The sequence below is a fragment of the Myotis brandtii genome, unplaced genomic scaffold, assembly GCF_000412655.1.
Source record: "Myotis brandtii unplaced genomic scaffold, ASM41265v1 scaffold115, whole genome shotgun sequence".
NCBI classification, from domain to species: Eukaryota; Metazoa; Chordata; class Mammalia; order Chiroptera; family Vespertilionidae; genus Myotis; species Myotis brandtii.
Window position 1 is genome coordinate 9550896 of NW_005353967.1, and position 27228 is coordinate 9578123.

Here is a 27228-nt window from a genome sequence, read left to right on the forward strand (position 1 = left end):
TCGGTGGAATCCTATTAGCCAGAAAGCTTAGAAACTTGACCCAACTTAAAAGAAGTAAGAAATGGTGGACCTTGAAAATGACTTCAGGTTTTCTCACTGTGCAGAATATAGTCAAACACTGCTGCAATTAAATATTTTACCCTTTGTCCTCCTTGCATGATCTACAATAATAATCTGCTTTGTGTTGATATTTACTGCTGTGTTGCTGAAGGAGGTTGGGGTGCTTCACTGGGCTGGAAAAAGTTTAGCTAAATCAGAAAGCTGGTCTAATTAAGCAAGTTTATTCTATAATATAAAAGACTAAGTTGACTCGCGTATGCACGATACATGTAAAGCTCTCACTGGCGCCAATCGCATGTGTGTGTTTCGATCTGTCATTGTCGATTGTGGATTTGGTTGACACTTATAGAGAAAGGGCGAATAGCGATATTAAAATATTTCTTCTAATTAATTTACTTTCAATGTGCACATATTTGTGCACCAGGCCTCTAGTATCTAATAAACAGTTTGAATTCCAATTCCCCCAAAGCCCTACAGATGTCTCTTCTATGGTGCTTGGTTGTTTCAAGATCCAGAATTCATTGACATTGATACATTGAATTTAGCTGTTTAGTTTTGAATCTAGACTAGTCCTTTTTTCCGTATCTTTTTCATTGCCTTTTTTGAAAAATCCAAAACGGTTGTCTTACAGAATGTCCATTATCATGCAGTGTTCTACTGTTTCCTCATGATTGGATTCAGGTTGATACTTTTTGGCAACAGGACTCCGTTGGTCATGTGTACTTGCTATGGCATCACATAGCAAGCATGCAATGCCGGGCTGTCTCTCTGTTGATGGTGCTACATGGTTTAGGTGTAGCATCATTATAAGGATAAGTTGTCAAAGAGAAGCTTACAGTCCTAGAAGTTTCCAGTATTGCTTACTTTTTGTTGTTAATCCTCACCCGAGGGTATTTTTCCATTGATTTTTTTAGAGAGTGGAAAGGAGGGGGAGAGATGGGGAGAGAGAAATATGGATGTGAGAAGAGACACATCAATTGGTTGTCTCCTGGACACACTCCAACCAGGGCTGGGGATCGAGCTTGTAACTGAGGTATGTGCCCTTGACCAGAATTGAACCCGGGACCCTTCAGTTTGCAGACCAATGCTCTATCCACTGAGACAAACCAGCTAGGGCCGTTTTATTTTTTTTAAACCTTTGAGCGATGGAAAAAAAATGTATTGAACCTGGCATGGTTTCATCAATCTTAAGTCTCAGAAACTCCATTATTGTTATGGCACAGCTCTTAGCCAAGAGCCATCAACTTCTCTCCCACTCCCACCCTCTCTCTTTCTCTCCCCACACCCTCTGTGTTTAAGAGGTATGTTTATCTTTGTGAAACTTGAACTCACCACTAAACATAAAGAAGTGGAGGCAAGCACTGCCTTTCTCGTTTCATTACCAAAACACCCATTTTGGATTTGTAAGTACTTGATCGTATTTGGGCTGAGCTTAAAAGGCAGACAGGCCTGACTCTAGAGCAGCCGTGGGCAAACTACGGCCCGCGGGCCGGATCCGGCCTGTTTGAAATGAATAAAACTAAAAAAAAAAAAAGACCATACCCTTTTATGTAATGATGTTTACTTTGAATTTATATTAGTTCACACAAACACTCCATCCATGCTTTTGTTCCGGCCCTCCAGTCCAGTTTAAGAACCCATTGTGGCCCTCGAGTCAAAAAGTTTGCCCACCCCTGCTCTAGAGCGTGGAATTCTAGCGTGGTTTATGGTGAGAAGCAGTACGTATCAGCTGGCAAAACGAGGAGAGAGCAGAAAATAATCGTTTCCTTAAATGTGAAACTTCGGTCTTGGTACCTCCATTGGCCTGTGACATCAGGAACAGCAGTTTAAAGTCACCTTTCTCTCTTTAAGAGACTACCTTCTGTCCCAAATGCATCCAAATTATACAGAACCTGATGTCCATGAAGTGGTGCAGACCAGTCTATGGGCTACAGAGCTGGAACTTTCCCACAGCCCCTGCTGCTGTCTGAAGGTGAGTGTTAGAGCCCTGAGGGGAGGGGGGGGGGTTCCTAGTGCCCTAGAAAGGACTATAGGTGTTGGTCTGAGTCTCTCTGTTTTTACTTCTGGGTGGTTGAACTGTCCCGAGGGACTCCTTATTGTCTGAAGCGCTTGGATAAAATTCAAAATGGAGAGTCATTGACTACATTTTTTCTTGACTTCTTTCTTACTCTAACAAGTAGAGAGTGCCCTATTAGCCCCAGATCTTTAACAAGCACCATTTGCTCCTTGTTCCAGCTGATGCCTGCATCCAACTCATTTGGGCCTGTTGAAATTTATTTAGCCAACTGTGCTTTGAAGAACTGTCCAATTCAGGGAGGAATGTATCGATGTCTGGTCATCCGGCCCTTTTTTCCTTCTGAGTGAAACATTGATTTTCGTGCCACTTTTATTTCCCACGAGGGCAAAAAGAGAATGCAAGTAACTGCTGGGACAGGTAGGTATGAGTCCAGTGAGGCTTAAAGCATTTATGTCTGCCCCTAGGCAGATGGTTTGAAAGTTGGAAATTGGCTTTATGAGTAGAATTCTGCTTGTTGGGGATTTTTATTGCAAAGGGTTAGAGCAGCCGAGTCTGGAGATGAGACTGAGTATTTTCTCAGTAGCTTTACCCCAGGCAAGATCAGTATCTCATTTCAGAAGGGGCAGGTCATTTTCACAGTGCTCTCGAGGCTAACTCCAAAGTGGCCTTTTCTTTGTTAACGAACAGTGCAACTTAAGCAATGATGTAGAAGAGCAAAACTTTGTGATTGACAGGGAAGTCATAGCTCATAAATGTGCACACTGAGCTCAGAAGTGTATTGACGGCGAGCCAGGGCAGGAAAGTCTATTGACAGATCTGGAGGTAATCACAAACTGATTATGAGCTCCATTTAGGCCAGGAAGGCAGCTCAGTTTATTTCTTTCTTGGGTTGAAAGGCACATGTCTTGTGCTGCCTCTGGCAGTGAGATCAATATTGTGCAAGGCCTTTTCTTTTCAGCCTTATCGTGCTTTGCTATAGCACAATGCATCGAGAAATGCTGAACCCAATATTTTATTATATTACTAGATAAACCTGCTAAAGGCAGCCTAGTATGGAAATACGGAAACCTAAACTTACTGAAGTAATAGATCAGAGAATTGGTTATTTTAAAAGTCTATACTTTTCAGAAGGCTCTTGTAGATACCACTTCTTGTAGATATTTCTTCAAGGAAGAAAATAGGCTATTTAATTTATATTTTTTAGTCATAAGTTCAGAGCAGGAAGGGGATCAGAGAGTGGTGATCTAATCTAACCATACCATTTCACGGATGAGGAGGCAGGCCTTAGATCCCTGGTGCCTCCTCCAATGTACTTTCAATTGTATTGGTTTATTTTAAATGTTAATGGTTACCTAGGTTTACAATATACATTTTAAACTAGTGTAAGTCCACCTTAAAAATAACACCTCTTTATGTGTAGCGAAGGTACTTTTTAACAGTATTCCCCAGTCCCCCATCGTCCCTTATGATGTTACTATCACTCATTTCACTTATCCATATGTTATAGTTATCCAATACACTGTTACTATTACTTTAAACAGTTACTTTTTAGATCGACTAAGGCTTTAAAAAGGCAAAGGATTTTATGTTACCTTCATTTATTCTCCAACACTTATCCTTTATTTTATGTAGATCCAAATTTCTGACCTATATAATTTTCCTCTTAATATTTCTTTGCAGGGCAGGTCTCTGGTAATGAATTCCCTCACTTTTTGCTTGTCTGAGAAAGTCTTTATCCTTCACTTTTGAAGGATAGTTTCGCTGGATATAGAATTCTAGTTGGGTGTTTTTTCTTTCAACACCTTAAATCTCTCACTTCATTGTCTTCTTGCTTGCATGATTTCTGAAGAGAAGCCCATTACTATTCCTTTATAGGTAAAATGATTTTCCCTCACTGCTCTGACTTCTTTTCAAGATATTTCTCTTTGTGTTTGGTTTTCCGGAGGTTGAATATGTATAAACATAGGTGTTATGTTCTGGGTTTATTTCTGTTACAGTGTTTTTTATTTTTAGCATTCTTTCTTAGAATATCCACCCATCTGTTCTTGCATATGGCCTGCTTTTTCCATTAGAGCCCTTGACATATTAATTATAGTTATTTTAAATTTCCTACCTGAAAATTCTAACATCTACCATACATGAGTCTTGGTCTATTTTTTGAAGTCTTCTCTGATTTCTTATTTGATCACAGATCTTGACCTGTATGTTTTGCTTGTTTTTTAGCATGCCTTATAATTTTTTTGCTCAACATTGGGATACTATATTGGGTAATAGGAACCGAGATAGTCTTCCGTGTGAGCATTTATGTTCATCTGGTTAGGATTTAGGCTGTGTGTGCTTAATGTTTGCTATAGCTGAGATTGGTGCAAGAGCTTTCAAATTCATCTGGGCTCTGTGTTTGTTTCCCCTCTTGACGTTGGCCTTCCCTAAGTCTCAAAGAGAGTCTTATAGCTCTTTCTGGGGCAATCCACTTTCACACTGTGGCCCTGGTGGTGGTAAAGTGTGTGGGCGGGGAGTATTCTCTAATCATGATTAAATCTCAAGTCTCTTAGTGCACTGGCTTGAGTCTCTGGCCTATGACCTTGAATAGCTTCCTCATCCCTCTGAGGTGGGACAGGAAGGCTAGAAGGGGCTGAGGTGAGAGTTATTCCATTTTCCTATGGCTTCAGGACCAGGCTCTGGTAAAGTTGTCCCCCTCTGGAGTAAGCAAGCCTCTGTTATGGAGAAAGCTCTGGGCATATTTCACAAACATCACTCTTGCCTCCACCTGCCAGAGCCACGAGGGAGTCTTCACCAGGAGAAACTGGTGGAGCTCCTGGAGGTAACGCTCACAGCAGAAGGTCTGGGCCCAGCGGAGATTGTGCTGGCTCCGCAGTGCAGCATTCCTGCTCCCGGTGAGCAGATCTGGGCTGTGACTCTGGATTTGCCTGTTTCTCCACATTTCGGGGGACAGTTCACCCTGCAAACCCAATTCTCTGATGAGTTCAAGGACAGTCATTGATTTTCCATTTGTCCTGTTGTTACTCCTGTAAAGACTGGAGTGTTGACTTCCAAGCCTTTTATGTGTTGGTGCTGAAACAGTCCAATGTACTTGGCCTTCCACTATCTAAATAACCTGAAGGACAAGAAAAATTCCTCACAAGACTAGCAATTTTGTTTTTGAAATAATTTAGAAATAGCAATTGAAAACTGATAAAACAAGTAAAACCTTTTAAGCAAATTACACGGTCAGTTGCTTTTTAATAACATTTTTCCTCATTATAAAAGCAACACATTCATGGTAAACAGTTAAAATATACAATGAGGAAGAGGGAAGGGAATATAAATTGCCAATAATAATAAGAGGTAATCGGTTAAATTTTGCTGTATTTAATTTTCTTCACTGAGTGTTTTATTTGACCATTTCCTCGTGCCTTTTAAAAATTCTTTTTTAAAAAAAAATTATTATTTTTTTTTTTTCAGAGAGGAAGGGAAAGGAAGAGAGAGAGAAACATCAGTGTTGAGAGAGACTCATCAAATGGGAAGGACAGGGAAGCGGCAGGCCTCTAGTAGGGACTTGTTGGCCAAGTTAAGTTTTTGTCATTTACCTAAGAAAACCTGGAAGCAGAGAGATTGGCAGGCCAAGGAAGGGGTGAACAGGAGGTGGGATGGATTGCAGGGCTGATGCCATTAGAACGGTGGTTGATAAGCAATGTAGCAAGCCTGGCAGGTGGCGGTGGTGAGACACGGAGAAGCTGAGGTTACTGCTTCGGAAGGAGGAGCAGTTTCAGTGAAGAGGAGGGTCCGTGTGGGACTGTGGAAGAGACCTTTAGTCATTCCTCTCCTGCCCTCTGTGGGAGGTCACAGCCAAAGGAAAGGTTTGCTGTTACTTTTGTTTTACAAAAGAGAGGAATAATTGTCTTGAAAAATATGTCTGTAAAGCGCCTGGCCAGGTGCCTGGCACATAGTAGGTGCTCTACAAGTAAGTGGGTCCTCACTGGACTGCCGCTGCCACTGCTGAGCTGTCTCCTGGGCCCATGGTGTCTGTAATGTCACTTGTGAACTTCTTCCTGAAACTGAACTAGGAAATGCCCCTTATGCTAAACTCAACTGTGTTCATGAATAGTGTTTGGCCAAGATTTCTGTGGCGTGGCTTATGGAACATCTTGTAGTCAAAATCACTCTCTGGGACCACATCTCCAGTGTTCAAGTCATGTGCTAATCATTGATCTATATTCATTCACCGTTTCAGAAATGTATGTATTCTGTAGAGCGAGGAATGGGAGTTGTAACAACACCCTGAGAAATGGTGCTGGGGCTGCCATAACAAAACACCACACGCACTGCGGGGCTTAAAACAGGTTGGAGGCCAGAAGTCCCAAACTGAGGTGCCAGCAGGGTTGGTCCTTCTGAAGCCTGTTCTACTGTAGGGGGTTTGCTGCACTCCTTTGGGGTCCTAGGTTTGTGGGTGCATCACAATCTCAGCACCCCCTGTGCCTCCTTCCTGTTAGGAGGAAACCAGTCATTTAAATGATTACATCTGCAACGACCCCATTTCCAAATAAGGTCATATTCCAAGGTACTGTGGGTTAGAATTTCAACAATTCTCTTCTGTGGGGACACAATTCAACCCGTAACAGAGGGGTTTAAAAAACCCTCACTGATATTTCTCTGTTCACATCATCCTGTTGATAACATGTCTAAGAGCTGTAAGTCCCAGCTCTGTGGGTAGAATTGTGGCTCTAAAAATAAAACCTAGTTTGAATGTACTCACAAACTATGGGGTGAGTTTCGCCTCGATTTGAGGCTAAATCTGCAGGCAGGCGGGCCGACCACTGTGGCAGTGGGGAGTCTGAGTGGATGGTGAGCACAGCCCCTCAGGAGTCATCACACTCCCAGCAAGGGAGCCCAGTGTTCCAGGCTCATTTACTAACCTTGCCTCAAAATGGTTGCTTGGAAGTCTAAGTAATTCATCGCCACATCTTGTAGATGGCCGTTGGTTTCCATCTTCTTTTTCAGTCTTACTTTTTAGGGACCAGGAGCCACATTAGATGCCTGGCACTATCCCAAGGCGCTGCGGTTGCACAGAAGGACCGTGTTTCACTGAGCCTGAGGAGGATGCAAAATAAGTGGCAATAAACAAAAGCCCTATCACCATTTTGTTCCATTTAAAATGATCATGGAATTCGGGCTGCTTACAGCTGCACTAAATTCATGCTTCATTCTTTTTTTTTAATATATTTTTATTGATTTCAGAGAGGAAAGGAGAGGGAGAGAGAGATTGAAATATCAGTGATGAGAGACAATCATTGATCAGTTGCTTCCTGCGTGTCCCCTACTGGGGATCGAGTCTGCAACCTGGGCATGTGCTGTTGACCGAAATTGAACCCAGGACCCTTCAGTCCGCAGGCCGACACTCTATCCACTGAGCCAAATCGTCTAGGGCTTCATTCTTGATTTGGCCCCAGAAAACAACAGCAACGGCAGTCCATTGAGCTGCGTTGAAAACTGCCTGAGCTCTCTCTGCAGCCAAGGGAGGGTGGCTGTTTTCCCAGCAAGTCTGAGCCAAGAGCTGTTGGGGTCGGTGGGAGTCCACACCAGCTCCCCCTCCTGAGAGGTGCAGCCTTTGAGCTATGATTCTCCCATGCTGGGCGGGTGCAGGGACTCAGACTGTGTCTGCCGACCCAGGGGCCACCCCACCTCTCTGGCAGAGATAAGTTTATTTCAGCTTCTGTTTCTCCATTAGTTATGACTCTCATTCTTGAGGATGCAACCCAATTCAACCTGGCTTAAGAAAAGTAGGAATTCATTGGTTCACTTGACTTTGTTGGGAGAGATTGGCTTTAGGTGCACTCTGACCCAAGGGCTTAACTGGTGTGGAGAGGATCCAATTTCCTGGCTCTGTTTTCCATAGTGATGGCTCAGCTCCAGGTATATGTCATCTCACTTATGGAAATTTCAGCAGAAATAAGCAGTGCCTTTTCCCCTGCTGCGCCAACATAGCGCTTATTGCATCTCATTGCTTCTTACTGGGTTGCAGACCCAACTCTGAGCCAGTCGCTGTGGCCACACAAGGTGATGTTCTGTGGTCAGGCAGGCCTGAGCCACATGCCTACATACAGGGCTAGGAATAGAATCAGAAGGCTGCGGACTGATTGCCAGGGAGCAGACTGGGAGAAGGGCAAAAACAACAACATAAAACACAAATAAAATAAAGTAGCCTCCTTGTGTTGACCAATAGAGTGATTGGTAAAAATGAGATGTGTTGTCTGGAACATAAACCCACGTAACTTTTAGTCTCAGTTACTCTGGAATACAACATCTATAGTGGTTTCCCTCATAATGCTCTAGGATTCCCTTTTAGGTTTTTCCAAGTGGGCCCGGTCATACTGCTGTTTGCTTATTTTTAAGCTTGACCACCTGTGGTCATCTGTTTTTAAAACACAGTATTCCAGCTTGATTGAAACCTGACATTTGCTTTTGCTGGTTCCTTTGATCTCGAATTCATGAGTGTCTCTCTCCTGTTCTGGCATTGTCAGAACCGAAAGCTGTTCTCCAAGGACCCAGCGCTGTCATCTTATGTCATCCAAACTTGACTCATGTTTCAGGATGCAGCTGATGAGATTCCCTCACTTCGCCCACCTGGAGTTGAAAGAGTTAGCTGGTGGATAAGCTTCTATGATCCATGATGAGGGGATCCATGTCATTCAACTCTTAAACCCTCTTACAGAGATGCTGTGACATTTCTGTGTTGGAGTAAAGCTGCCAAGATATAAATATAGTGAATCAACTCTATGACTAAGGTTATAATATAAGTAGGGGGTTAGCTCATGGGGGGCTGGACTTATGTCCTGTTGACAGTGGCACACCATTGACTCTTTCTGAGTAGGAGAGACAGACACCTTCCTCCTCTTGACCATCATTCATTGAACACATACTAAGTGCCAAACCCTGAACACATGTCCTTTACATATGTGACCTTATTTCATATCCACATTAATTCTGCAAGAGGAGAATCCCCTTATCGAATGGCACCTACTCACCTGAACTCACACCTCTTTCTTGGCAAGGATCCCTAAAAACACAGAGGACATGCAGAAACCAACCGTCCAACCTCACCCAGTGCACATGGACAGTGGTGGCTGGCATGTAGCCATTTCACTCTACAGAGTTAAGCCCTGAGGGAGGAGTTCATCTTTCTCAATTTGTTTGGCAGGGTAGCTGAGAAAGACATCACGCAAGGTTAAAATAACAGTGAAGAGGAAACGATGCAATTTCCTCACAGATTAGTTGCTTCCTGCTTCTTTGCCTCCTGCTTTTCCAGAGTGGAGATATATGTGCCCCCTCATTCCTTCCCCTTGGCTCTCAATCTCATCTCTCTGTTGTTGATTTCTCTGTCTTTTCCCATCTTGTACATCTAATCTTCTCATGGTCACCTCCCTTCCTCTCCAAGGCCCTTTTCACCACAGAATGGCTCCTGGGACTGATTCAACTCTGTCTCCCTGGCCAAGTCACTTCATGCACGTCTGTGTCACTTTACCTACCTGTTTGTCTCTCAGTGGGATCTAGTGGCCTTTCCTTGACTTCCTCCCCGCCCCCTTCCTTTTTTTTAAGTTCATACCCTCTTGTCTTTTTGACTGATTCGCTCCCCAGTGGAATCGCACTTCCTGTGCTGCTTATCTAGTGTTGGCCAACTTTCCTTTCCGCCAAGGACAGCGCCGTGTTCCTGGCTGCATCCTTGCATTTTGTTCTTGATCTTATTTCTCCTTTGTGACTCCTTGTATTCAGACTCTAGCTGCACCAGGTCCCGGCTACGTGGTTCTGGCAAAGTTGCTTTACTTCTCTATGCCTCTGTATTTCCTCTGTTACTATAAATATGATGGTGTTACTATTTCCCTTGTAAGGTTCTTGTGAAGATTAAATGAGCTATTATGGAAAGTATTTAGAGCATAGCCTGGCACATAGCAGTCAACTGATAAATGTTGGTTCTTACTCTTGTGTTGGTGGTGGTATTACATTGTTCTGACATTTTGATTCATGAGAGTTCCTTAAAAACACCAGTCAGAATGTCTGTTATAAAAAAGCCAACAAATAACAAGTGTTGGTGATGTTGTGGAGAAAAGGGAACCCTTGTGCTCTGTTGGTGGAACTGCAAATTGGTACAGCCACTGTAGAAAACAGTATGGAGATTTCTCAGAAAGCTAAAAATAGAACAATGATATGATGCAGTAATCCCACTTCTAGATATTTATCTGAACAAATCCAAATCACTAATTCTAAAAGATATCTTCACTCCTGTGTTCATTGCAGCATCATCCATAATAGCCAAGATATGGAAGCAACCTAGGTGTCCATCGAATGAATAAAAAAGATGTGATACATATATTCAATGGAATATTACTCAGCAATAAAAAAGAATGAAATCCTCCATTTGCAACAACACAGATGGACTTAGAGGGTATTATTCCAAGTGAAATAAGTCAAACAGAGACAAATACCACATGATTTCACTTATATGTGGATTTAAAAAATCAAAACAAATGAACAAACAAAACAAAAACAGACTCGGAAACAACAAACTGATGGTTACGAGAGGGGAGATGGGTGGAGTGATGGTGAAAAAGGTGCGAGGGAATATAGCCAATTGTATGGTAGCTTTGCATGATGGCAGATGATTAGTAGACTTAGTGTAGTGAGAACTTTGTAAGATATCTAAATGTCAAATCACTATGTTGTACACCTGAAACATATAATATTGTGTGGCAACTATACTTTAACTCTAAAACAGGACAGCACATACAGAGGCAGCTCCATGGTGGAGGGACAAAAGGCAGGTTTGGGGATAGCTAAATGGGAGGACAGTGTGTGTGCCTGGTGCCAGCTTAGTGTCCCCCAGATTCCCTTTTACAGACCTGAGAGGAAAGTCGCCTGTCCTTCAAGGACAAGAAGATAGCATTCCTGCTTACTATCAGATATATAAAAGCCTAAGCGACCATTACAACCGGTCAACCGAATGACCAGTCAACTGGTCACTATGATGATGCACTGGCCACCAGGGGGCACATGCTCAATGCAGGAGCTGCCCCCTGGTGGTCAGTGCGCTCCCACAGCCAACCTCCTATGGTCTCTCCCCCTAGCAGGCTGGCCCCGATTGGCCCTGATCATCTTTGATCACCAGCCAGGCCAAGGGACCCCACCCGTGCATGAATTCATGCACCAGGCCTCTAGTATAAGGAATAAAGTGAAAAAGTAGTTTGGGTAAATTCTGAGTTAGTAAAAGTTTCTTTTAAGTGAAATGAAACTAAAACAAGCAATGCTCAGTAGGACTGCCACTCCATCTGTTTTGTTCCCTTTGGTGCTCCACCAAGGTTTCTAAATGCAGTTTGGATTTTGAAAACATCTGGAATCAGCCAAGCACATATTTGAAGCTGTTGAGCACAGACATTATAATCTGTATTTCTTGCTGCTTAGCTGTGCCTGCCTACTGTGCATTGACCTCCAGAGATGAGGCCAGCCATATGCTCCATTCAGACAGTGTCCAACCTCGGAGGGACTTATGGGTACTTTGTGTGTGTGTGTGTGTGTGTGTGTGTGTGTGTGGGCATGTGTGTGTGTGTGTGTACTTTGTCTTTGTTTCTGATTATAAAGGTAATGATGTTCATTATTGAAACATTGGGAGATAAAGAAAAGGGAAAAGAAGCATTGACACTAATAATCTTATCACCCAGAAATAATATATATATATGTAAATAATGTAAATATATCTTAATTTTTATTCTGCTACCCATATATAATTCCATATAGCCATTATAGCTGATTCTCTATTGTGAAGGGAAAAAACAGCCTATTGAAGAACATCCCAGTTTTATATTAAAAATATAAATATGCAGCCCTAGCTGGTTTGGCTCAGTGGATAGAATGTCAGCCTGTGGACTATAGGGTTCCGAGTTTGATTCCAGCCAAGGGCACACGCCTGCGTTGTGGGCTCGATCTCCAGTGTGCAGGAGGCAGCCAATCAATAATTCTCTCTCATTGATGTTGCTATCTCTCCCTCTTCCTTCCTCTCTGAAATTAATTTAAGAAAACAACACAAAAACAAAGATGCATAGAAAAGAAATCATAAACAAACAAAATAAAATAAAAGAGATCAGCAGATATGTACTATAAGGTTAACAACGGGGGTTCTACTGTAGATATTTCTTCTTTTTATATTTTTCTATAGCACTTAAACTATCTAAAATGAACATATATTGCTATTATAATCAGAAAAGGAAAGCTTATTTTTCAAAAAGGTTCTGTTGCCTAGATTGAACAAACCGGGTAAACAGATGCTTTACCAAATTCTATTTTTATGAGATCTATTGTTCCAGTGTTCATACATTTATAAGAAGTATTTGCTGAATCCCTCCCTCTGAGCTCTGGGAAGGAATGACCTCCAAGGACTGGGAGTGGTAGGGAAACTCTATGAGCCTGGTGGGACCAGGGATGGCTCCTCAGGGTTGGGAAGGATTTTACTCTTGGGGCATGTGTCCTGGGATGGCCCACCCTGATGGGCACTTGATCTTGTTTATCTGCCCTGTCCTCTTATTCCAAACCCCACAGGACCTATTCTCAATGCCTGACTTACAGAAGGCGGTGATAACCCACAAAGGTCTACCAGGGCTCATCTAACATGTGTCATTTAAAACTCCTGCACTTGGGGGTAGCTCTCCTGGCTTGTCCTGAGCCCAGAAGACTTAGGTACCCAGATGTCCCCCAATTCAGGCTCCTCTCTAACTGTGATGCTTCTTAAAGAACACTCAGCCTCATCATTTCACCTCCTCCCACTACCTCCTGCTCAGTTCCCTCAGTTCACATTGGTGGGCCTGACTCTAGAAAAAGGTTTTGAAATAAAAAAGAATATTGTTTAACTTGAAAGGAAATCACATTTTTCTCCATTTATCTACCAGAGTTTTCAGAAAACTTGGCCTAAAAGTGATACTGTTGAAGTATCTAAATAGATCCGCAGCCACAGGATATTACAGACATTTTACACTTGGCATTGTGTGAGAGAGCTGGAGAGCTGGGTTTGGTGTGTCCGTTTCCTGATATTGTCCCATCCCTGCTCCGTCTCAGCTACACAGGCCGATCTGGGAGATACTGTTTATTAAATGCCAGGTTTTCCTTTGTTATTTATGAGACGAGGAGAAACGTGTAGGACATTGCTGCAGGAAGCCAGAAACTCAACGTTGCGTGTGACATCTCCTTCCAAGTGTGGGCTTGGGTTTTGTGGGAATACTGATAGCTCCTCTTCCTGAAGACCCACTGTGTGCCAGACACTGAACTGAAGGCTTTACCTGCATTGTTTTATTCATTCTCTGTTTACAGAGCAGCGGCGGAGGTATCCAGAGGTGAAACGACTTCCCTAAAATCATGGGCCAGCGAGCCCGGGCGCTGATCCTCAAGCCCAGTGTTCCTCCCCTATCACAGCGGCAGGACTAAGGGCTCACATGGCTGTGTGTATCCCAGAAAATAAAAAAGGGCGCTCTAGGATTCAGCATTTCCAGAAAAGACATCTGTCTTTTGCAAGGATGCTTGATAGCACGTGCAAAATAAAAAAGGCGAAGTATACTCCTTCATAATGTGGCTGAAGACCATTACCCTCTCCTAAGAACAAGTAACACCTGGCTGCATGTTTGTAGGGCGAGGCTTGAGCTGGTCTTGTTTTCCCAGCTCTGAGTTTGCATGAGCTCCTTGACAGCTCTGCTCGGAGCAGGCATTTTTCCATGGAAGGTTCTGCTATGGAACTGGCTTCCCCATGTACATGGTGCCAGGGGCCATTCGTCAGCCTGTTCTCCAGCTTGAAACCCACTCAGAATGTGTCACTTCCGAGTTTCCGTGTAACCTTGGGGTTTAGGAATGTCAGTTGTTTTTTCCTGTTCCTTCTGGAAATCTCTGTTTTAAATCAGAGAGGAAAAAGCCAATCAGGTGCTCACAAGATTTACCAAAAGCACCATCTGGCTTTGATAAATGATTGCAAATGACGCAGTCACCAGTGCATCGTGATTGGGGTGCAGGGCTGAGGTGAGGAGGCCAAGGACTGAAGCTGGCAGGAGAAAGACAAGTGCTCCCCAAGTGAGGGGTGGGTGCCCCTGCACAGTGCTCTGGAAGCATTCTGTATTTTCCCACTCAGGCGTTAAAATCACTGATTCTCTTGTCGGTTTTCCCATGTGAATTTCGACTCCTCGAGGGTAGTGCTTGACATTTACCAGGTGATCAGCAAATATGGATTGAATAAATGGGCAAATGAATGAGTTCTGATCTCCAATTCTGGCTAAATAAGTAAATATCTAGAAACTCTCCTTAATCCTCCCTGTAGAAAGGAATGGATTTGGGAACAAATCTGTTTGATTTGGTATTTATATGCCCAAAGGGGTACCTTTATATTATTCTCTAGCAAGGTTTTTATTCCTAGCTCCCCCTGAGATGCTAACTTAATTGGCCTGCAGTGGGCCTATGGAATTCTACATTTAAAAAATATAATGCTTTCTAGGTGTTCCTATTGTGCAATCAGGGTTGAAAATCACCATCTGCCTATACTTGGAGGAGTGAGGGCCTATGGCTGACGTATAGTATGAGGATAGATCATGTCCTGCAGAATCTGAGACTTGTGGGAAAAAGATCTTTTGGCCCAAAAACATTTACCCAAAGTTAGAGGACATGTGTGTTTTCTGGAAGCTGGGCTGAGGGGCTCTGTGTGCCTGCGGTGCTCTGGCTAAGGCACTGTTCCTCTATAGAGCGTCTCAGCAGCCTTTCTTACGTGTTTCTTCTGAGCCTCAGTACCTTTCCTGTGTCCGCTTTCTCCTCCCCATGTTCTAGTCTAAGACCAATGGCTTATCTGACGAACCTGAGGGACAGCATCTGGTGGAAATGCCGAAAGGAAGACATCTCTCTTGCCATGAAAATGGAGTTTTTGAATTCAGTGTGAAAATGTGGGGATACCTGAAAAGTTCTGCATATGTAGTTAGTGCAGCAAGAACTATGGTTATGCTAAAGACGTAGAGCTCTCCGGCTTCCCTGATGTCGGAGTCTCTGTGCCTTTGTCATGGACCGCTCAGGGCCCAGACCAGCTTCCTTTCTGCTCAGTGCTGCAGCGGGGAGGAGAGCCGGGGGGGCTGGGGGGGCACAAAGTGGAGAGGCCTGCGTTTAAACCTCGGTGTTCTTACAGCTGTATCTAGCCCTTTTTCTTTAACGATTTAAAAACTGGATTGGGCTCCATCCCTGTATCCTGTGGTCTTTAAAGGACAAAGAAGGTTGTGTACAGATGTCACTGCCCTGGAGTTCCTGGGAGCAGGTACATGGCGTCCTTTTCCAGGGTAGTTTGCAGAGGAGCGGACCTTTTCAGACACTGAGCAGCATCCCCTCCTTGAGTGTGGCTGATAGTTTTACATGCAGGAGTTTTGATTAATTGGTGCCAAGAACTGTGAAAGGTCGGAGATTTTGCCCTCTTGTGATGTAACATGTTAGCCTGCCACAGTGTCATGGACGCTGGCAGAGGACGGGAGACTCCTGAGTGGGAGAAAGGATTTTATTACAGCATCAGCTGTGGCCAGGTTATCAGCGATTTCTTGTACCCATTTCCCAAGCCCCAATTCTCACAGGTGACACCTACGGGTGCAGTGGGGTATGTGACAGAAGAAGACCTCTGAGCTTACGGAACTCGGCTCTTTCACAGTGGGCAGTAAGCATGCTTACCCTGCGCTCCGAAGGGCCCCACTGTCTCCATCTCCCAAGGCTGTTCACTAAACAGAAGTCCTTACAAAGATATTCTGGACCTAAGACAGTCAGTGCCTCTGCTTGCAAGACACGCAGAAATATGAGCCACCCATGGAGAACGGCCTCCCAAGAGTAAGTCAGTAATAACATGGAGGTGTGGATCAAGCTGAAGGTTGAGGGAGATCGTGGAAAGTTCCCTAGACCCCATCTCAAATGTAACAAGCGAATCCAGTGTACCCAGTTCCCCTATGTATTATTAGTGAGTGTTTACTGTCTAATAATCACTCCACAACGTAAGAGTTTAAAACAACAACCACTTATTTAGCTCATGAGTCTGTGGATTGCCTGGGTGGTTCTGCTGGGCCTGGCGGGCTCAGCCAGCTTCAGTTGGGCCCATGTGTTTGGGGGCTGGTGGTTCTGGTGGACGTCAGATTGTCGAGCAGGAAAGCAGGGGCCACTGGCTCAGTGTCTCTTGGCATCCAGCAGGCTGGCCGGGCGTGTTTACATGCTGGTGGCCACGGGGTTTCCAGGAGAAGCAAAAGAGTGAGCCCCCAGGTGCATACTCTTCCCAAGCCCTGCACCAGGTTTGCTAACACCCATTAGTAAACGTAGGGCATATGGCCAACCCAGATTCAAGGGCAGAGCGATGCACTCCACCTCTTGAGGGAGGAGACACATCTGTGGCTACTTTCACAGTCCACACGTAGATCTTCCACGCTCCAGATCCACGCGCGGCCCCTTCCAGCTCATCCTCCAGGTCTTGGCTCCTCAGAGAGTCCTGCTCTCTTGCTTCCTGTCATCTCTCCCACCCCATGACCCAGTTTCATTGTGGCATAATCCTTACTAGATTCTGAAATTATTTACTTATTTAAATATTTAAGTAAAACAAGGAAATAAAGTAAAAATTATCTATAAAAGTAAACAAAAAAATATTTCTCCAACCACAATACTATTCAGAGAAGGCCCTGAATAGCGTGTCAATAAAAATCTGTTAGCTGAGTGACTTTAGGACAATGGATTTGGTCATCTTTATGGGAATGGAGAGGAGAACCATGAACCTGAAAAGATTCTTTGCCCCTTCTCCTGACCGCTCCAAACACTCCAGCTGCTATTAATGCCTAAAATGTTATTAGCAACAGAGTCTTCCTTTCATTCCATATTAGAAATAAGTTTAAATTATAAAATATATTCAGAAGAGGAGGGCAACACGTGTACACAAAGAGGCAACAGCAGATTCTTGCCGTTCTCTTGCAGATGTTGCTGAGATATGGGAAGGCCTTTGTGGAGCCTCAGTGGACAGGAGGGGCCCCAGTACTTGGAGAGATGTGAGTTGAAAGTCAGTAAAAGATTGGATTGAGAGCTGGCACAACCAATCCACCACGTCAACATTTCAAGTTCTGCTGACTCATGCTATCCACCCCCTCCACCCCACCCAATTCATCTCCGGAAAACAAGTATAGGAATATCTTAGGCCATTTGAGTCCGTGTTATTGTCATCAGTTTGTATCAAGTTTATTTGAGTTTTCAAAGGGAAACTGATTGTGAACACAGCTCTTCCTTTTCAGCCTGTAGCTCCCAGAAATAAGTGTAAATAAACGCTAGTTTGGGACTTTCTGGCAAAGCCATCCCAGGATTTCCTCAGAGTTGAGGAAGAGGGTTGAAATTTTACAACGTTATCCTTAGAGCAAAATAAGCAGCTGGCTGGGCTGGGCCGGGCCACCAACCCTCACAGAGGTAGATTCTTCACTTGCAGCTTGGTGACAGTGGGGAGGGTCTGCGCCTTCTGAGTGTCCTATGAGATAGCCCCCCTATGAGGTAGCCCCCCTATGAGATAGCCCCCCACCCAGGTGCTTTGAACTGTAAAGCATCGTAGCCACATCCATGTGGTCAGGTTACTAGGGGAAAGCCCTTTGGAAGGTCATAGGGAAATATTTTTTAAAAACAAATGCGAAAACATTTAAAACAAAAATTTTCAAAAAATTAGAAATGCTGAAGCAATTAGAAAGGGCTTCAGTTCCTGATTGAAATGAAAAATTCAGGAAAGTTCTTTAGTACGAGAAGAAAGGGCTTTTATTAGAGGGTTCGACACAATAGTTGTTTTACCTTTTGGAGGCCACTCGTGCTGCAGCACCACAGGAAGGCTTTGCTAAGCACATTTCAGTGCATGGAGCCTCACCAAGCTTTGCTCAACTCAAGGATATGATTAGCTGCCAAGCTTTTTGAGCGAGGCAACTTCCCCTTCAACAGACTTTGCATTCCTGAACTTGGAAGAAGATGGGAGAAAGTTAAGATCATTTGGGCTAATTATAACAGTTTCACCTTTGAATGGACACTAAGTGGGTGCAGAAGGTGGAAACACTGTATAACTTCAGTCTTTTCAGGGCTATAAAATGGAGAAGGGGGAAGGGACTTAGTTTTAGCATTTCGCATGTTGACAGCCACTGATTTGAAATAAGTACAGATTGCGAAGCCCACTGGTCTCATGACGTCTAAGACAAGAGGCTTCCAGGTGATGGAGCAGCCTTTGGCCTTTCCGACGCCCCGCCCCCCCCCGCCCCCACGGGAAACTGTCAGAGAAATTACACTTCTCACCGTCCTTTTGGCGCCCTAATCCTGCAGCATCCTGAGGCTCTCCTTCCGTCCCAGGTCACCCGCTTCCTCATGCTGCCCTGCTTTCCAGAGAGGGGTCCTTCCAGGGTCAGCCCTCCCCTCACGGCTCCTCTGTGGTCGCACCCCTGCTCTCTCGCATTCTTTCCCTCTCTAACCCCTCGGTGGGCACTAACTCACGGGCGCCTCGGTTCCATTTTCTTGGATTCCTGTGTTACCTGACGCGTTGCTGTGTCACACCTCCCTGGCAGCGTGGGGACACGCTAACACAGAGCATGTGGAGACACGCGGGTGGAAAGTTTCTGTCCCCCAAAGGTCTTGGTAAGGTGCTACTTGGGACTTCTCCAATGTGGGTGATTGCCCCCATCCTTCGCCAGCGCGGGGCCTGCTTCTTTCAGTCCAGACTACGACTCACATCCAAGGCGCCAGGACCCATAATGAGCGCTGCCTGGTCTCCGCTTACATAACAGGAAGGTCAGGAACGATCGCCTGCTGGTCCTTCCACTCCGCAATTTCACAGCAAGCGATTGGATGTAGTTCTGCTCGACATAGGCCCTCGTCGAGCACCTTCTGCAGAGTTAGATTCCGTGGCCACTATTTGGTGGAGTTTTATTGTATCTCCAGCTCTTCTCCTCCCAGAAAAGAAACCATGTTTTATTTTTTGGTCTGTGCGGTCTCTAAACATCACTGGATGCACAATATTCTAGTAAGAGACAAGCGGATTCATTTCACCATTAGGTTAGGGAGAGCAAAATTCCAGTTGGGTAGGTCACTGGATTGACAGTCCCGCAGGCGATTGTTTCCAGCCTTCCCTATGATGTGAGAGTAGACAAGGCAGTGCTAATTGTGGGCCCCGGGGCCTTGGATGTGTGAGTCCTGTCTGGACTGAAGGAAGCAGTCCACACACACTACCTGGACTTTGGGGGACTGGCTCAAGTGGGAAGCCCTGGCTCAGCCCCGTTCTCCCTTCAGAGGTAGCGCGGTGAGTGGGAAGGTGTGGGTTTGGGGCCGTAAGGACTGAGCTCAGATCTCTGCTGACTTTCTGGGCGTGTCACTTTGAGTAAGTTGAATAAGCCTTCTGAGCTTCAGTTTTCCATATGTAAAATGGGAATCATATCCTTCCCATGTGTCAAATGGGCTGTTGAGTAAATTAAGTAATATCATATGTATCTGAAGCAGCCGGCACCAGGCCCAGTATGGGGTAGACCCTCGTTTCATTGGGGCCTATGACAGGGTGCCATCCACTGTGGGGGCTGCTGGTGGTGAGCCATCCCCTGTGACGGGCAGAGCTAGTGCAAGACTTAGCCCCTGCTTGGCAGGTGGAGGGGAAGACAGACGAGAAACCAGGAATGACAGGCCTGCGGGGTCCACGAGGAGCCAGCGCAGGACAGAGGTGCCCTGGTGCTCTGAGGCAGGGGACACTGCTGTCCTGTGTGCGCTCACTGTCTGACAGGAGATAGACCATCCCTTGTTTTCCAGCTGCATGAGTAGAAAACTCAGCAGTCCTTTCTCCAAAAAGACTTGACTCTGACTACCCGACCCCCGTTGGGGTTAGAGAAGGGATGGATCTATTTGGCTTCACAGGGAGATATTATTTAATATAGAGAAGGGTTCAACATGCCTTTGAGCAATTGGTTTTTCTTTAGGGAGTACGGAGAAACTGCAGATCAATTCAATCATTCTTCCTGGAGAAGAAAAAGGATGCAAGAGAAAAGATAAGGAGGCAATTTCACAGCCCAGAAGGGACTAGGGAGCAGAGTGCTAGCTCTTCTGAAATTCATTTCAAGGGAACAGCTTTGGTCCTTGTATTTCATTGCACTGCTGTGTGGGCTGGGTGCCCAGAGCTACAAAAACTGAACCCCAACTCTGTGGCCACAGTTTATAGGATCAGAGACAAATGCCTTTAGATATCTTTTCTGTCATTGGAGGGAGTGAAATTCTGACCCTGTCAGATAATATGAAAGCAGCTGCTACAGAAATTGTCACTTTAAAACAGTGGAGGGGTTATTAGAACTTCGGGGTGTTGAGAAACAGGAAACCTCGACACAGGACATTTACCAATAGAACCATGGCACTTGGTGTCAGAATGTTTGATGCACAAGTAACGGCTGGGCGGAAACGGGACCGTTGCTCTGCAGTATCAGTTGTCCTAAATCAAGGTCCATATGCTGGGCGGCCCGAAATGACTTCCAGGGGGGTCTGCGTTTCTCAGAGGCACAGGCGCTGCCTCCTGGTGACACCATGACACCTGTGGAAATGACTTGCATGTGCTCTCGAGGGAGGAGGGGAGAGAGCTGTGCCTGTCCGTTCCCCTCATCAGCTTCTTCCTTCTTCTAGTCATCCTCACTTCTGCCAGATTTATCTTTCAAGATACCAACTCTTGTTATGTGATATCTTGTCTTAAAGTCCCCACAGGTTCCCTTCCCTATTGGTTATAGGATGAATTCCAAACCTCAGAAGGCCTCATCTCTTACCAGGCTGCTTGGAACATCTGCTCCAGGCCAAGCTCACTCCTCTGCCTGTCACATGTCACCTTCTCCCGGGAATTTTGCCCAGTAGGTGCTCAGGCTCAGGTGTCAGTTCCTCATGCAGCCTTCCTCAGCTCTTTCAGGACCAATTGGTTTTTCTTTAGGGAGTACGGAGAAACTGCAGATCAATTCAATCATTCTTCCTGGAGAAGAAAAAGGATGCAAGAGAAAAGATAAGGAGGCAATTTCACAGCCCAGAAGGGACTAGGGAGCAGAGTGCTAGCTCTTCTGAAATTCATTTCAAGGGAACAGCTTTGGTCCTTGTATTTCATTGCACTGCTGTGTGGGCTGGGTGCCCAGAGCTACAAAAACTGAACCCCAACTCTGTGGCCACAGTTTATAGGATCAGAGACAAATGCCTTTAGATATCTTTTCTGTCATTGGAGGGAGTGAAATTCTGACCCTGTCAGATAATATGAAAGCAGCTGCTACAGAAATTGTCACTTTAAAACAGTGGAGGGGTTATTAGAACTTCGGGGTGTTGAGAAACAGGAAACCTCGACACAGGACATTTGCCAATAGAACCATGGCACTTGGTGTCAGAATGTTTGATGCACAAGTAACGGCTGGGCGGAAACGGGACCGTTGCTCTGCAGTATCAGTTGTCCTAAATCAAGGTCCATATGCTGGGCCCGAAATGCAGACTTCCAGGGGGGTCTGCGTTTCTCAGAGGCACAGGTGCTGCCTCCTGGCGACACCATGACACCTGTGGAAATGACTTGCATGTGCTCTTGAGGAAGGAGGGGAAAGAGCTGTGCCTGTCCGTTCTCCTCATCAGCTTCTTCCCTCTTCTATTCATCCTCCTCACTTCTGCCAGATTTATCTTTCAAGATACCAACTCTTGTTATGTGATATCTTGTCCCCACAGGTTTCCTTCCCTATTGGTTATAGGATGAATTCCAAACCTCAGAAGGCCGCATCTCTTACCAGGCTGCTTGGAACATCTGCTCCAGGCCGAGCCCACTCCTCTGCCTGTCACATGTCACCTTCTCCCGGGAATTTTGCCCAGTAGGTGCTCAGGCTCAGGTGTCAGTTCCTCATGCAGCCTTCCTCAGCTCTTTCAGGACGGATGAGCCTCTCTCTCTCTCTGGGTCTCTCATAATCCTTGCACATACCTCTTTAAGAGCCCTTTCTACAATGTTTTAAAATTATGTCTTATGTCTCCCACTCAAGACCTTGAGCGCTGTATCTGACACCTAACAGATCCCAGTGGGTAATTTCTGATTTGAAACATAATAGGGGCTGGCGTTGTTCTGTTTTTCCTGATTTACTTTATAAAGGTTTTGCATAATTTGACTGCTCGTGATAAATCTGGCATCACAGAAATGTTTAATGATGCATGCAAGTATATGTAATTAATATCCTAGGATTTTGCTATTTTTGTTGTGAAATTCTTAGCATGTATCTTCAATATGTATCTTACAACCATTCGGATCTAGTCTTGAGTTTTGGAAAGTCAGAAAGGACTATGAGAAGAACTCAGGTGGCCTCAAAGAGTTTAATCTTCTCTGGGAGATAATGAGCTAAGTGTTGAATTGTGGGTAAAGAGAAATACCGTATGCACATAATAGGTGCTCAGTAAATACTAGCTCACTGACACCTGTGTGAAACAGGGAGCAGACAGCTGTCAGAGGGGGTTATTTATTTCTACTTCTGAAATGGTCAGAGCCTTCTGTTTCATACAAAGAGAAAAAGAGGTTCTCCTGATTTTGAGATGGATAGAAGAACTTCAGAAAAAATTCAGAGAATCGCTTTAGTGCTTCTCAGTGTCACCCAGCATGGAGAGGCCTTGCTCACTTCTTTGAAGGAGACTAATTGTTACATTTTTATAGAAGCCCTTCTCTGACGAGCTCAAAGTACTTGAAAATAAACCAAGGACCAGTATTTTATAATTTACTGTTTAGGACCAGGAGCAAATTTGCCTAAAGGACTTCATTAATATCTGGGGGTTACCAGGAGGCCAGGATCTGACTGGTGCACAAGGGAAGGTTGAGAGGGTAAGGTGAAATGTGGGAAGGGTTGGACTGTGAGAGGCTGGAGAAAGGCTAACCTTTGTTCAAGTATTCAAAGTCTGAAGAAGTGGGCCAGCGGAGTAACTGTGGAATTTGGGGTGCTATGGAGAAACGCGTTTGTTTATTTTTGTATTCCACATGTGTTAAGCTCTTTTCATATGTTAGGGCCTACACTCTAGGCAGAGGGACACCAAAAATGAAAGGAAGGAAACTCAAGGTATTTGTAGTTCAGTGTGGGAGAGAGGCATAGAAATAAAAGGTTGGGGGGCTTTGGACACCCTCGGCTAACTTGAAAACCTGGTGGTGTATGAAACCTTCACCTAAAGCAGGGGTGGGGAACGTCTGGCCTGAGGGCCATATAAGGCCCAGAGAATCATTTGGTCTGGCCTAGGCCAGTCGAAGGAGAATTCAGAAGACAAGGATAAACTGGTGAAGAGGGGCTGACATGCTGCCTGACCCAGCCGGGGAGCCTGAGTTCGAGTCTGAGAGTAAGAGATCTGAGCTGGGCCTGGAGGAGAAAGAAACCCACATGGCAAGTCTGTTGACTAAGTCTGAGAGCAAACAATGAATATATTTCTCTGAGGTAGGAGCGAGTCCATGAAAACTCCTTCGCAGTAGCTAGGCTGTCAGCTGAGCAGAGAACTCAGCCAGACCCTGGAAGTCCAGCCAAGGGTACTAGGCCCACTGTCCACTGTGATTTCATAGCAGCCATTTGTTCTCATTTATTTTTCCTGGGATCCTACTGTGTGTGAATGAGGTTTATGCTTTCAAGAAAAAAGCATCATCTTCATCATGTCTGGGGTCATGGAAAAGACACTGAACCAGAAGACTTGGATTTGAACTTGACCTTGGTTGAAGGTGAGTGACTTTCTCTGAGAGGCTCTGTATTCCTCATCTATAACTTGGGTTGTGACGCATGTTCTATAAAGGATGATGTGGGAAGGGAAGAGTGCCTTGTCCAGAAGGTGGCAGCATACACGGGAAGTCACAGCCACCAGTCATTTTTACGTAACCAGGATCCCTTGAGGGACGTCCGCTAGAAGCCAGGACATTCTCCTGACTTCCTCACTTCTTGCCCAGATGGTGGTGTTCCAGCCAGGGCTCTAGGAACATAAACCATAGACCATGGCTGTCTGCAAACTCTTTCCCTAATGGGTTCTTATTCCTTCAGCTGTCCCTGCCCTCCCACCAAGCCCCGCTTCTCCCCTTCTCCCCATCCCCCTGGCTTGGATCACTGAACACGAGCCTAGAGAATAAAATTCTTTACGTTTTCTTAAGCAACCTAATTTTCATTTGAGGAGTATAAAAGATGCTTTCTTCTTTGCTTGAATATTTTATATTTAACCAATTATTGTTGTTGGAATTAGGATTGATAGGTAAATAAATTGAAGGTAAAAGCAAGATCACATATTAGAAGCCCCAGATGTCCCAAGACAAACATAACAGAAAGAGTCAGAGGCATCACAGCCCCAGTCTGCCACGAACAGTGAGGAGGCTGTATTTGTTTGACACAAGATCAGAAGGTGGTTGAGGCTCTGGGGCCTAATTTAAAATTCACATTGTGAATAAGTGACTAGAGCAAGGTTCCCTCTAGTAGTTGCTGGCTAGGGTTATTGCCAATCCCAAGGAGACAGACATATTAATGTCATGAATCACCCTCTGACAGGTGATGGGCATCCAGAGAAAAGACTACCTCTGGGGTAGCCTAGGTCACTGGTTCTCAACCTTGTCTGAACATTAGAATCACCTGGGAATCTTTTTAAAATCCTGATTTCTGGGCCTCATCCTCCAGAAATTCTGTTTCTTTGTCCTGGGGTGAGGCCACAACATTAGTAACAAAAAAAAAACAAAAACACACACACAGAATTTCCGGAGGATGAGGCCCAGAAATCAGGATTTTAAAAAGATTCCCAGGTGATTCTAATGTGCAGCCAAGGTTGAGAACCACTGGCCTGGTGCTTTTCAACCAGACTCCAGTGACTCTCTGTCTTTTATTTACTTGAATCATGTGTGTAGCCTACAGATGCTCCGGTCTACACCAATCAAATCAGAATTTCTGAGGGTGGGAACCACCTTGGTCTGTTGCCATAGCTCTCCAGGTGATTTCAATGTGCAGCCAGCTTAAGAGCCATTGGTGCAGCCTGTGGTTGGGAGAGCTAATCTTCCCAGATTTCTGTCACTATCCTCCCCCTTCCCAAGGAAAGGGGTGTATCTGGGGCTATAAGCCTTGATTCTGAGGACCCATGAGTAATAGCATCTGCTGGAGAAGTGGATGTCACATGGACAGTCCATAGCAAAGGACTAGAGGTAGATTAGGAAAAGCTGTTGCTTTTTCACATTGATTGACTCGACTCTCTTTCCTTACTTTTGATGGGAAAATAGAAGGCCAAGGAAATACATTTATGTACCAGACTTTGTTCTGGGAATTTTACATACAATATCTCTTGTAATATTCACAAATGGGTATTTTTGTTTCCCATTTGCAGATGAGAAAGCTGAAGCTCAGAGGAGGTAAGTGGCTTGTGCAAGGGCCAGATGGTTGGGATTCTAACCTAGGACTGTCTGACTCCAAAGCCTAGTCTCAGAACACGCTACGCATGCTTTGGCAAAGTTTAGCATCAACAACAGGTAAAAGCTGCTGGGAAATGTCAAAAGGAGCTAACAAGCAGGCCTCTGTTTCCAGCAGCTGAGGAGTGTGATAGAATCAGCTGCGTAATTGGCACGTGGCCCTCCCAGGCCCATCCCAGCATCTCAGAGTGGGAGTCAGCCACAGGGAAGCTCGGGACTCTGTCGCCTTGGCTTCATGGAGGCCCTTGTCTGAGGACCTTGGGCGCTGTCAGAAGAAAAAACCTAGAGCAGGGAAATGAAATAGGAGTGAAGACTAGAAGGGACCGCTCCATTGATCACTGCACACTCTGTTCACTGTGGAATTTAAAGAACCAGCCCTACCTCAAGTCCAGCATTCCTTGTTCCTATTAACAGTCAGGAGGACCCCTGCTAGACGGGCGTCGCTGGGAGGCCTGAGGTAATTTCAGGTGAGTGCCCGCTCTCTGCACCAGTCCCAGGTTTGTGGAGGTGAGGAAAGCACTGGTGAAATGGTCATAACTTGAAAATCATGAGAGTAGCCTCTCAAATCTGAGTGCAAATTGACCCTGCTTGAAATCCCCCATGAAGTTTTGAAGGTGTGCATCTAGACTGTCTGTGGTCCCGTCAGAATATACCTGTGTAACTATAGCCTGGGAGCAAAAGCAAGGGAGCCTGTTTATAAACACCCTGTCTTAGCCATAGAACCGTAGATGGCTTCCCACCTGCGTCTGTACTGTAGCGTTCTTACCCAGATCATTACTCCAGACCAGGGGTCCTCAAACTTTTTAAACAGGGGGCCAGTTCACTGTCCCTCAGACCGTTGGAGGGCCGGACTATAGTTTAAAAAAAAAACTCTGAACAAATTCCTATGCACACTGCACATATCTTATTTTGAAGTAAAAAAACAAAACGGGAACAAATACAATATTTGTATCTGCATGTGGCCCGCGGGCCGTAGTTTGAGGACCCCTGCTCCAGACACTGGAGCAGTGAGTGGGCCAAGCAGGACGCCCTGGCATGTTGGGGCATTTTGTTTTTTAGCTCCTACTTCCTTTTTATAGCAAAGTATTTGGGGAAAGTGCTCTCCAGACTTGATCTGTATCTGAGCATCTGGAAAACAAGGGACATGTACTGCCTGAATATATGTGTCTCTCTATGTTACAACTTTAGTGCTTGGACACGTATTACTAGACAAGACATAAGAGAGAGCAGGGAATGATATCACTGTTCCACAGAGTGCGTTCACTTGTTCTGGACAAGTTGTTCGGAGTTGTGATTTATGGGGCTATCCATAAGGCATCTCACAGACATACTGGACATTTTTAAAGGTGAAAATATTCCAGGTAGGGATGCAATTTATTTAAAAATGAAGTACTCTTCCTTCTGAATCAAAGGCTCTGAGCAAGAAACAAAAATGTGAGAGCAGCCCCACTGGTATTGCTCAGTGGTTGAGCACCAACCTAGGAACGAAGAGGTAGCAGTTCAATTCCCAGTCAGGGCATAGGGCTGGATTGTGACGTGCAGGAGACAGCCAATCAATGATTTTCTCTCATCATTGATATTTCTCTCTCTCTCCCTCCCTCTCTGAAATCAATAAAAAAATATTTTTAAAAAATGTGAGAGCCAAGATGGCTGCTGGCCTTCTCCTTGCCCCTTTCAAAAGCAGAGTGACAGCAGGAGTCAG